This window comes from Pagrus pagrus, assembly GCF_965226575.1.
Source record: "Pagrus pagrus genome assembly, chromosome: 2".
Classification (NCBI taxonomy): Eukaryota; Metazoa; Chordata; class Actinopteri; order Spariformes; family Sparidae; genus Pagrus; species Pagrus pagrus.
Genome location: NC_140186.1, coordinates 14940472 through 14953520, shown reverse-complemented (window position 1 = coordinate 14953520; position 13049 = coordinate 14940472). Strand labels below are relative to the sequence as shown.

General features: G+C 38.4%; 1 protein-coding gene across 1 annotated transcript in view; it reads left to right on the top strand.

Annotated features, from left to right (window-relative positions):
* The window catches only part of ctnna2 (catenin (cadherin-associated protein), alpha 2), a 322519-nt gene that overhangs the window by 744 nt on the left and 308726 nt on the right, over positions 1 to 13049 (top strand). The gene's annotated exons all lie outside the window — the stretch shown is intronic.

Genomic DNA, 13049 nt, shown 5'->3' with positions numbered 1-13049 from the left:
TGGCTAAGCTAACTGACACCGGCCACTTTTATGCTAGTAAAAATAACGGAGCCACATCCGCGTTAGCGGCTGCCGAAGCGTCCAGTGTCTCGGTGGAGATCGTTCAGTTTCTCCAGCCTCTTCTTTATGGGTGTTTGCAGCGCTCGCAGGTTTCTTTCGTCTGATAATTTTGCCTCTTTGTTCACATAAAGTCACCAGTCGTTTTCGGTGGCATGAGTTAGAAGTCATACTCATATTTCGCGAATGATTTTGAATTCTTTAATACGCCTTCGTGCTCGACTCAAGCAGCTAGTGAAGTACACAGCTTCGCCTTGCCTCACCCTGCAAAGGAAAGCGTTACTTTATGGCCAAGGCTCCGTTTGCTCCTTTTAACAGTGCTAACAGTTTGAAGAAGCCTGACAGGCTGTGTAAAACAGCTGATTTAAGCTTCACGGTTTTCAGTATGCAGAAATGAAAAACACATGCCTCATTTGAGTTTTGCAAAAACTGTAAATAAGCAAGAGTTTGCATTGGGGCTTGTTTGCAGACATGCATCATCCAGGCTGAGTGCACTCTGCATTCAACAGTACAGTGCAGCAGGAGTCAGACCACAGCTTTTGTGACCCGCCGTGGCTCATCCACATTCTCGTCCTGTAACTGGATATGTGGCATCCCAGGGGGCTCTAGGGGTCACATAGTGGCTGTATTTAGAGTGTAAACTTTTGATTGGCAAGGAGGCATGTTGAGACTGACTGGGTCCACTCTCCCCCATGTGTTTACCATGTGATTTCATGAGACAGCCTGCAAAGGATGAGGCCAAAATAATCCTGTGATTTTTGTAGTTGCGTTGAGTTTTATAGAAGATATAGAAGATAAGGAAGGGCCTTCAGAAATAAATATATTATGGGTGAGGCATTATTTACCTACCTAGTATTAAGAAGAAGCAAGTCCTCACATTGACTTAAACCAGGGATGTTAATGATTAATCAGTTAATGGCTGTTAAGATTTTAACAGATTAAAAATGTATAGGGCACAAAGAGATCAAAAAGTATTTTGTTACAAATTACAAATACTTGCTTATCAAATGTATCAACATACAATATGAAATACTGGTATTTGAAAATGTATTTAATTGAATTACAGCCATTTAGTAGCCTTAATATGAGTTTGATTTTGTTGGGCCAGTTGTCGAATAGTGACAGGCAGGGTCTCTGTGATTCAAATCAAGTCATTATTTTGTGTTATTTAGTTTACAGTTCAAGCAACTTGGTGTTTACTTGCATCAAACATACATCATGTCATTGGTCAAAACAGTTTTCTTACAGAAAAACTTCCAACATATTCCATGTACCATTAATGATTAGTTAATAATCAATTTTTAAGGCAGACGACTATCGGTTAAAATTTGCATCCCAACTTAAAGTGACTACGAGGAATTTTTTAAGTGTTTTTGAAACAGTCTCATAATTCCTCTGATGATTATAAATGACCTGTAACAGCAAACAAGACCATCAGCGAAAAGACTGCTATTTTTATATAGTGATTATTGATTCCTGTGCTCCGGTCCGATTACATATATCACATATAAATACATTACCTCATCTCGATCCATCCTGTGGTCTCTCTGTCACTCGCTTCCAAAATAAATGCACACACGGCCGGCACGCACTAGCAGAGATCTTCACAACAGTGTCGTATTGCTTTTGTCGAACGGGGCCGCTAGAATCAACAAAAACTGAAAGTTCCTTGTAGTCATTTTAAATAATGAATTGAATCTCAAATTGTTGTCAGTTACCTTTCTGACGATTGAATAATCAAATAACCAACCAATGATTTCAACATTACTTCAATCAATTCCTCAATTAGTTAACCTCACAATGCATTTCCCATTGTTTGATGTGGCAGTAAAACTGTTGTTTTTACTCATTATGGGTAAGAAAATGTTCTGTTTGTTAAATTTTACTGTACAAGTACTATTTAAACTACTAAAGATGACTTTTACTAAATATTGACGAGAGGCAGACGAGGCAAGAGCTGTGATTTCAGTCTGCCAAGCATGGACAGACTCTTCTCTGCCCTTTGGGAGATAACTACATATGTGTATCACTGGCTGACCATCTGCCTAAGACAGTCTTTTATGCAAGGCTTATTTATTTAACCTTTAGGATACATTTTCTGTCATTTTACGGAAGAGTACATTTATGTTCAGAATTATGCTGTTATACTAGATTGTTAACCATTGCTGAGGAAGCCTTAGTAATCCGCATGACAGTTTGTAGTTCCTGGTTTTGTGTTATCACTTCGATCCTCTGGACAAACTTAAAACTTAATTTGCTTTGATTTTGGAAAATTAAACACTTATTTTGTTCCCGACTGAGCAACATCAGTCTATTCTGAACTAGTTCTGTTTTGAAACATAGTTATTTTCTGCTTGTTTATAGCCCATCTCTTACTCCTCGTTTCATAATACCCAGTACAAAAGGTTTGACAGCCACCTGTATGTAATTATCTCAATGTTTCGGCTCAGTTACTGTATGCCAATTGCAGTATAAAGCCTTTTTCTGTTGCCGTGGATAAGAAAAAGCCATAATTTAGGGGTGAATCAATGGCAGGCAGGCGTGCATTGTGTTCTCGGTCTCCTGGGAGAGGAAGCGATATTGGCTGAACACCATGGAACCCCCTGTTGTTGTACTGAAGCAGGGCTTTAAGGTAGCCATGGTACCCCCGCTAACTGGAACAGGATCGCCTTTCCTCTTCGGCTTTTTCTCACTCCAGCTCTTGCACAAATGTTTGATACTGTTTAACAGATGAGAGATGAGGCAATAGAAACAACACAGAACAATCAATAGTCGTGGGACTCTTGTCTACCACATCAATTTTAACTCTCCTAACCCCAGGGTTTGTGTTACCCAATGCTGCAATGTGGAACTGCATCGAACTGACAGCAAACTATCTCATCAGGGTTTTTCAGTAATTGTGTGTTTCCTCATCTTTAAGGTAACATATTGTGTGCTCTTGGGGACACTTGATAACTCTTACTAAGCAGCAGCTTAGGACTTGGGCATATGTTAAATTGGCTTCATGAATCTGCTGTTTCCTTAACTGTTTAAAAGACATTATCCCACATTGGACTATAAAGAAGAACCAAAAAAAGGAAAGAGCACTTTATTGTTTCAGGGGGGGACAATAAAGTGGATGATCCAGCAATGCTTGAAAGTCTAGTGTCAGCAGCAGCTTGGTGCAGCAAGAAAGAGCGAGGTTATTCTCTAATCTTTTCATGTCTGTTAGTCTGACCACACCCACAACCACGATGCATAGCAAAAGAGCTGTTTCAGTGAAAGTTTATATTGTTACAGCCTGGCTTCATTCTCGACAGGACTGTTATTACGAAAATCAATCCATCCACCCATCCTCCCATTAGTCAGAAGTCTGTGGGTGGGTGTGGTTGAATAACAGAGGCTGAGAAGAGGCTGCTCACAAACAAAGCATTGAAAGTCATCAGAAGTGAGGCTGATGTTTTGTCTGAAGCTAATCGCATTTAAAGAAATGAAAAGTGCAAAAGTATGTGCACCCCCTGTGTCATCACAACTTTACTTGTGTGGAAATATTTAATCAAAATTTAATATCATATGCAACTCAGATCTCATATTCAGGTTGGAGTTAAATTTTTAACAACACTTCAGACTTGTTGAAATCCTACAGTTTCACCCAACAAAAGCCGCTGAAGGATTTGCACAGACTTAAATGTGAAGGGTGGATTTAAAGTCAGTGTGGAATATGAGGTTAATGACCTGATGATGTAGTGTCTGTGTCCTGAAGTTTCAAAGAAGACGCTCCCCACAGATGGCCCTTTATGATCTGCCATATGTTGTATTATTTTCATGCAGATAATTGGGAAATTTCATCGCTTGTCATAAGTTGATGCAATATAATTTGGCCTTTAGCTTGTTATGGTTGATTTGCAGCTTTGGCCTATCAGGTATTAGGTGAAAGCAAATACCTATAAACAAGGTGGTCAATTTAATGTGATAATAAAGCTGAATACAATGAATACAACTCACTGACAAGCTGATAAAACACTGTTAATTTGGATGCTGCTTTCGAAGATTGATTTACTTTCTCATATTATCGTGCAATCTCATGTAATTGCTTACTATAGTGTATGTCATAGTGACCTCTGTAGGCTTTGTTCATGGTTGGTAACATCTCTTTTGAAACTCTAAAATAGCTTTTTTGTGCCATGAAAATCATTTTCTCTGCATTTCCATGCATATCTTTAATTTAGCGTCGTCATGAAATATTTCTGTGCAGGGAGTGTTTCAAAAGCTAGCTGTTCAACTGTTCCTATTTATAGTTTTGAAAGTGACCTTTTTAATGATAGATAAGCTGGTCTGTTTAAGTACAGAGTGAGAGCATATTGTTGTCATCGACGACTTGTTTTCTAAAAACGTCCAAGTATCCATCCTCAGGGATTTTTGGAGTTCACCCTCAATTCCAGGTCCTAACCAGTATCATACCCCTTTCACAGCGGACAAAAATCCCACTGACAACAACTTACATCTGGCTTTTGTCTTCAGTGGGAATAGGTACAATTGGTGTCCATTCCAGGGTAAATAACTCTGACATGACATCCAGGTGGTTAAGCAAAGTTTTGCCCCTCTTTGCGATTCTATGACACGCATTGATGTTGTAAACAGTTTCCCACTTGTCTCTGTTCAAGCAGTCCTCAAACATTGTTAACCCGGTGTTGATTTGCAAGAGTGCCTGAAAAAAGGAAAGTAACCACCGTAACATTGTCATCAGCCTCCCTGCTGCTCTCTACTGTATCTCCACTGCGTTTGTGATTTAGAACATGACACACAGAAAGGCAGACTTGTGTCCTGGCAATGAGCAAGAAGAAAGTCGCCTATTTTGAGAAGGTTTCCCCATATAAAAAAAAAAAAAACCCTGCATATTGGTGCTAATTTTGGTGATAAAAGGAAATTCAAACTACCTCATTCAGGCCCAGGCTAACTGCTGATAAGGGTTTTTAGATTTATAAGATGGTCAGGGTCCGATTGTACAGTTTGGAGATTTTGACATACATCAAGGGACATGCAGTAGGATGCTGGAAGCAGAAGCTGAGGAACATGCATTATATGGCCTCACTTACAGTATTTGACAAGAGGCTTGCAGCTGACAACAGTTGTTGTTGGAAATCTTTTAAACTAGCAAGGCACGAGAAACAAGCAGGTCTGTTTTCAAAATTAAAGTTGTTCTTTGATAACAGCTTTAATTAAGGGGTGAAATTACCCGTGATAAGGTTTTAGTCGTATCAGTGGAAACACACATGGAGAGAGAGCAAAGGGAGTTTGTTTCTCCTCCTAAGATCTGAGGGAGTAAAATTTCTTAGCAGACAGCACCTTTTCTCATTGAGATGTTGTGACTGGAGTGTGATGCCAAGCAGCCGCCAAGATTCTTTCACTACTGTTTTTAATGATTTTCCTTCAGCCTCTCACAGATGTCACAGTCTCTTGGGAAAAAATAATTGATTTTGAAGACTGAATTGTTAATAGTATTTCTCTTTTTTTGGTCGGTGGCCCATTGGTCCGGAGTGTATGAAGTGACAGCAAAGCCTTTGTACAAAAGTACAGGCAGAACCACCTGAGTGATCCTCAGAATTTATCCGGCTGATGTTGATCATTTCATCACCTTTATAGCCAGCTTCGTCTCACTCTAAGAATTCATGTTATTCATGATATGGTCTAGGATGGCTTGAACTGTGAGCATCAAAGACAGCCTTTTTGAAGTTGGAGCTGCATGTCCAAGTCACTTTGAATCTGATAGTCATGGAAAGACATGGATTCACTTCGGGGCATGCTAGTGGTCCAGTATAACTTGATTTTTTCATTGGTAACTGTCATAATGATGACTACACTGTAGCTGTGTCCTCAATATTAGGATAATTAAGTTGTCTCCATAAACAGAACGTAATATTTTATTTTCAATGACACAGATTGTTTCCACATTTTTTTGCTGTGGAACTTATATTAGATAGTTGTCAAGTTTGTAAATCATCCAAGACACTTAGACTGTAAGGAGCAACTGATTCTGCTCCCTGTTAGTTGTTTCAATTTACATCAACTTGTTTTTCTTGGTAAAATCCACAATATTCCTTTGGGTGATTGTCATATGAAATGTGTTCTTCTCTTAATCACTGCCCATTAGAAAATATAATTATCTTTTCCCTGTTACGATGTTTAAACAAGTAAAGCAAGCATGTGTGCAGATTCCAGTCATGGACTGAAACTGGTGAAGACCACAGGTCATAAACTAGTGTCACTTCAATAGAAACAGGCATGTGGTGGATTGTGTAGATGTGGCATGTAGACATCAATGAATGGGCACTGACAATGCAGTTCAGTGAACTGTACATAATTTGTGTGCAAACATTCGATGTCATTCTCATTTGCACAATCATTGTTTTGCTAGCCATGAGAGGTCATGTTAATGCACTAATGACACCAGAAAGTTCTCTCTCTGCTTCTGCTGTGTCTCTATTCTTCATCGTGCCATGTTATTGTTTTGATTCTATCAAAAACAAATCAGTGCAGAGAGCTTTGCCAGGGGCCATTCATGTCTCTCGGGCCTCCCTTGTCTCTCTATCCACCCCCACTATAGGCTACATCTGTGACCAGTATGGGCCCCACGTATTGGCCCAGCTCCTCCCCCACAGTGTGTGTGTGCTCTGTCGTGGTCCATTAACTTTTCTATTGTTAGGTGGCTGCTTTTCTTGACTCCTCTAACACTCAGACTACAGGAGTTTCCCTACATTCTGAGGAGAAACCCGGTCTGGGATCTCAGTCAGTATTATCTCATAATGTGAGGGGTTTACAGATCTAGGCTTAAACTTCCTGAACTGCTCACAGACTTATCAGGGCCTCCCCAATGATATCCAAAATGATTGATATTTAATATTTAAAATCTGATCTGATTTGGTCTATAGCCAGTGACAGTAGCAGCTGACAGTCTTGCCAAGCAACAGTTAAAATTCTAGCCCTTGAGGCTAATGTTAGCTGGCATACCACTGTTGACATATTAAAACTGACAGTTAAAATCATTTTCTTATCCAAACTTGTTTCTTTTACTTTTTCTCACTGCAAAGTTTTACTACAGCCAGTTGCTGCATCACAGTCTTCATTTGTTTACATCCAGATCACGTGAGAGTTATCATGTGAGTCGATGCATCGCTCCCTCTGTCAGAATGATCTTAATATCCTGTAGTTTGTGATGCACCAATATTTTTCAATCTTGTAGTGTCTGTATGTTTGAGATTAGAGAGAAGAACATCTGTGGGGTTCATCCTCATGTGCATGACGCAAACCAATTTCAAAATTGGTTAGGATTTTAAAACTACTCGTCAGCCTTACTGAAAATCTATGTGCTGACCAGAAGCGTTTCTAGGATTTGACTTCTGGGGCTTAGTCAAAAGCTTGAAGTGGAAGCCCAGGGACATATTCTTTTAGAGCAATTTTCTTTGTTTTCCAAAAGTTTAATACATACAGTTCACGCAATTTGAAATGAATCTCTTAAGTCAAGATAAGATAGATCTCCTCTATAAATAAACCAAAAACTGGGGTGTTAAAGGCTTAGAATGTGCCAACTGCTTACTGATTTTTACAGAAATGCCTGGGTCTTCCCCACTTTCTCAGAAATTGTCTGCATATGTTTGTGTAGATTGCTTGCTTTTGTACTCCTTTCAGTCTTCATCTCCTCAGTTACCCATTATTAACCCTCAAGGAAGCCGCAAGGAACCATGCTGTCTTAGCTTTCTGAACAAGACGTTGAATTCCACCCACAGTATTCATGAAAGTGAACTTTCCAATTAGGATTTTTGTTTTACTGAAAGTAGCCTAACGATAATAACAGAGATAATGTAGGTGATGGCCATGATATGATATGCTACAAATGCAAAATACAGTTTTTATTTTGACTTTTTAAAGTATTGTCTATAGTCTTTTATTTTAAGCAATTAATATTCACTGACATATTCGCAGCTTTAGTTGATGTAGCATCTGTGGTAACCGACGCCAGGAAATAATGCTTTTCACATAAACTAAAGAATTATTAGTCAACTTACAGCAATATGTATAGCCGCCTTCATCTCATCCAAGCGTGTCACCGTTTTATGGAAATGTTTCTAATGCTGTTATTCTGGCTCTGGATCCCACCTACAAAGGTTGTATTTTTAACCTGAGAAACAGCTGTCAATGAGCACAACATAAAACCTGTTTCAATTGCTGAAAAAATCATAGATGTGGGCGGTGATATCAGTAGCTCTTAAATTATGTTTCGTTTTGAGCTGAAATTGCCATTATTGGTGTTGACTGTGTTCTGTGTCTCATGCCGTCACCAGCCCACTTTAAAACTTGAGTGACTCCATGCTGACCTGATGCTGAACAATAAAAGCTTGCTTACTAGCACCTCTTTAATAAACGTCCACCATCTTCTGTCTGCTGAAGTCAACACACTCAGCCCTCAATATAATGTAACCTCCGCATTTACAAGATGCAGGGCTGTGCTTAAGATATTTAGAGAAAAAATCCAAGCAAGGTGAGTGATGCTGACACGTTGAACATCCATAAAGATATTTAAGGAATGCAGTCTCTCATTTGCTTCTACCTCTTATAAGTGTGTCCTCATTTGGTAAATATGGCTTCTGTAGTTGCATCTACATATTTATATGTTATCGGTATTTTTTGGTTTAATGTCATATCTTTAAAAATTAATAAAAGCCATTGTGGGCCACTGTTTTTGACAGGACAACATATAGTCCACAATTTAAAATAGTTTTGGTTTGCATAAAACAGCAGATGGCTGCACTAAATTTCTGCAGGATAATTAATTCAAGACTAGTGGCAAAAATTGTATTTTTAATTCATATAGACAAAATTACAAATTTGTTACATTTTGTAATCATATACATGGGAACAGTTACATCTATATCTCTCATAAGTGTTTTTGATTTAATGGGACATTCAAATTCTACCTTTAAAGTGCTTGCCAGTTAGAAATAATGGAAGGTTTAGTTAATGAGTAGATTATTTTTGAGCATGCAAATGACTACATTTTAAAGTGCAAGATATGGACATTTTCTAGAACTGTATGCCACTCTCATACACAAAGCCCATGTCTGATGTGGGATTATAAACATGTATTCAACCTGCATTTGACCCATTTATACTAGACCATTGTCATGGGGTAATCCCATGACATTAGCTTGATGAAACCAATACTACCAATGTCTACTACAGTCATAACACTCCGGCCATTCTGGTGTAACAAACAATTATCTGATACGATAGGTATTAAAGAAACTTGTGTTTCTGTTTTCAAGTGAAAGCTGAGCATTGTCTATTCTCTTGACAGCGGGGCTGCAATGCCAGATCAGATGATGCTCATTGTCCCATTCAGACCGATGGCAAATTATTATTCTGTCACAACATTTGTGTGGAATCGCTCTCAGAAAGCTCTTTGACTTAACAAAGTGCAAAGAAATGAAAAGCATTGAAGCTGACAGAGTTAAGAGTAGTTTTTAGATTCAGTTTGTATCAATAATGTAAATCACCATCAACAAATTGATGTGAAACTGGTGTTTGAAAAGGAGTATTTCAGATAATGTGATAATGAGACAACTCTACCTCTAATGAGAAAAGTCTTGCCTGCAGGTCAGATGAATAACAGATTTATTAACGAGTAAAAGTTAATTAGACCAGATTGTTTCAACACTATGGACATCAATGTATATGATGTGTTTTGTTCTGATAACAAAAATGTAGATTGATTAAAGGTGCCCTGTGGAATTTTCTTGTAAACAAACAACGTAAGTTTACATTTTGTGTTTCTCACCAAAATGCATTGGCTGTATCCCCAAGGTTCTTCCTCATAAAACATTTACAAGGCTTATTGTTCAGTACATTGTTTACTTCCATGTTTACTTGCCAGCAGTCTTTACCTTGTTTCTTCCAGTGCTATGTTTGATGGCATTTTTCCTGCCCCAAATTGTCGATCGGTAGAATCCACATGTGCATGCAGTGCACAATACAAAAAACATAAAAACATTACTCCATGGTGCGACTAGTAGCTAAAAGCGCCACAGGGTACCTTTAACACCCTGCTCCTGCTTTTAATCTCTGTAAAATATATAAGCAGGAGAGCAACCAATGCAATTCCTGCAAGGTTGCGAATTTTGTCATGCTCAAGTAATTAACACAATTGTTTTAAACCTGATCAGTTTGGCACAAAAATGTGATTACAGTGGAAAGAGGCTCGCTTCCTCTGCTTTGGCCATTTGATGTTGACGTAGATGCATTGCTATATAGTTGTGGTAAAAGAATTTGCCTTTCATTTTCCTCCAAAGGGAAGTTTGAATGATATTTGCTCAGTGCATAGCCATGCATTTAAGAGTTTATCTTGGGAATTAGTTGGGAGCTAACCAAGCTTTTACCATATGCTTTGACTGCAACATCGAACATTGCACTGGTATACTATCAGCTTCTGCTCTGAGATTCTCATGTTGAGCATTCAGGCTTCAGACTGTATGTGTGAAAATTATTTTGTATTTTCAGCAGCCTATCATTCTCACGACTACAGTATAAAGACATGAGTTGAATAAAATCACAATAGTAGATAGTAAAAACAATGCATAAGCAATAACAGCATTGATCTTTTTTTCAGCAGGTTCTAAAGATAGCCTGGTAAATGCATCAGTGTTGCCATATTTGGCTATTTAATTTAGTTATGACCCTCATGGTCAATCCTCTATTTATTTATTTTTTTACATTTCCTGTTTACCAAGATAATAAATTCACAGCGACTAATTTTCTTTAACTTTTGCTGACAATATAGTGAATGGAATAATAATGCCTGCAGTCCAACAAGTGTTGTTTGACCTCAGTTTGAAAAAGTTAAGCAGGCGAGGCAGGCAAGATGCCAACATGAATAAAGCATCCGCTATAGAGGATAACCTTTGTGCTAAGACAGGCTGTATCTATAGGCTGCAGGAGGATAGGACCTGATTTTTCAAAGACAGTGTACAACATATGATCTGACAGGCTTGCAGGAGCAGCGATGTATTTCAAAGTTGTTTGAGGTGTCCAGATGTAGGATTTTCATGGATGCATTCCAGCCAATCAGAGGCAGGTGCTTTCAGAAGACGTGGTTTATTCAACTTATTCAGTGTGTGCATTATGTTTTTAAATAAGGTTTTTTTGAATTCCTAAGAGAACATTGCTGCTTTGAGAATTTCACAGGTTGTGCTCCACTTTGATCAGCCTATTTTGGCCGCCTTGAGAACATAGCTCTGGAGAGCAGCGATATGACAGGTTGAGCCTTGACTTCTGCTTTTAGAGACTCCCCCACTGCTCCACCAAGTGTGTGTGTGCGCGCGTGTGTGTGTATGTGCTTAACTCTGCTCTGAATCTGGGTCAGTGCAGTGTCGGCATATTAACTTTCCATAATGACAAATGACAGGGATTGTAGTCACAAAGTTAGTGTTGTATGGTAAAGGAGCTCTGATGCCCATTTTATGCAGTGCAAGCAGAGTTTAAACTTTTGAACAGTTTTATCTGTGACAAATATGCATGTATTTGCAAAACTCCAAGGCTAAGAATATTCTGAGAAAAATGTTCTGTCTCTCTACAACCTCACAGTATGTACTGTACCATTTAAAGACATTTTTACCCTAATCATATTGTAGTGAGACAAAGAAGCAGCATAACATGTAATAACAGTGGGTGTCCATCTGTCTCTTTGCATATTATGACGCTCATGTCTGCGTCTATGAAGGGATCTAACAGTAAATTAAAATCTTTAATTCTACACTTGAGTGTTTTGATTTTCCATTCGAGTATAAAATATTAACAAGCTCTTACTCTCAAGCACTACCAGGTTATGCTCAGAATTTCTGGAATCTTTTTAAACATCTTGTCCATGTTTCTGTAAAGAGTTATTCTGTGCTGAAGGTGCTTTCCTCAATAACACAAGGCACGCATTAAACCTTAGAACTGCTTTCGGTGTAACTCAGGATGTAATTACAGAACATTGTATGTTTTAAGCTTATAATTGTTACTTTATTCTCTTTTGCTTTTGTTGCATAAATTTGTTGTTGCTACATGTGAATAAACATTAGGATTGTAATAATACTCAATGCTGCTTGGTTTAGCACTTGGTTTGACCTTATTTTCTGTACTCCCTGAATGCTTATCATGTATTAACCTCATTTGTTAATACATTCATGGGAGTGAAGTTAATCCGTGTCAACACGCACTATCAGAGGGAGGAGTCTTGATTTTGATTCTTCCTTAAAGACCACCAGATGAGATTTGAGCTAAAAGATAGCGACCCCAAAAGAGCAAATTGAGATCATATACAGTCTATCTTATTGAGATGTGAGGAGCATACATAAATTATTGAATGTGAATGTCTTTTCTTTGCTGATTTCACATATTGAGAGACTTTATATAACGCGACACGCTGCATTTGAATCTCAACTTAAATACACACAGACAATTGTGCTGATTGGCTAGGGCATCCCATGTTTTATGGAGAACAGTGGGGCTTTCACTATTGAAAAAGTCCAATTTGAAGGAATTCAAACTAACATGTAATTCATTTGGGGTTAAGTCATTCAAATGCAACCCATATACTGTAGCACAATGCAATGTCCATCCATCAGTGGTTACAGAGTGTCTTACCCTTCAGTATAGTCTTTTGTTTTTTGCGTGTAGTGTCATACACTGCAGGCAATCATACAAGGTCGTAAAGCTGACGTTGCTTCACTTGCCTCTGGAGCCTCAGCTGCCATTGTGGGTGGCAGGCTTGCAGATGAGTCCTCAGATTTGTTGTCCTTGTAGAGTAAGACAGCTGCTTTGACAAATTCGGCAAACTGCCTTATCATTTATTATTAGTTATTTTGCCATCCACAGTGTAGAACCCAAAATATCCACACACTGCTTATCCAGACTTTTCTTTCTTTATATTTATTAAGTGATTTTTTTATTTCTTTATTTTTTTAATGAAAACAGACAGC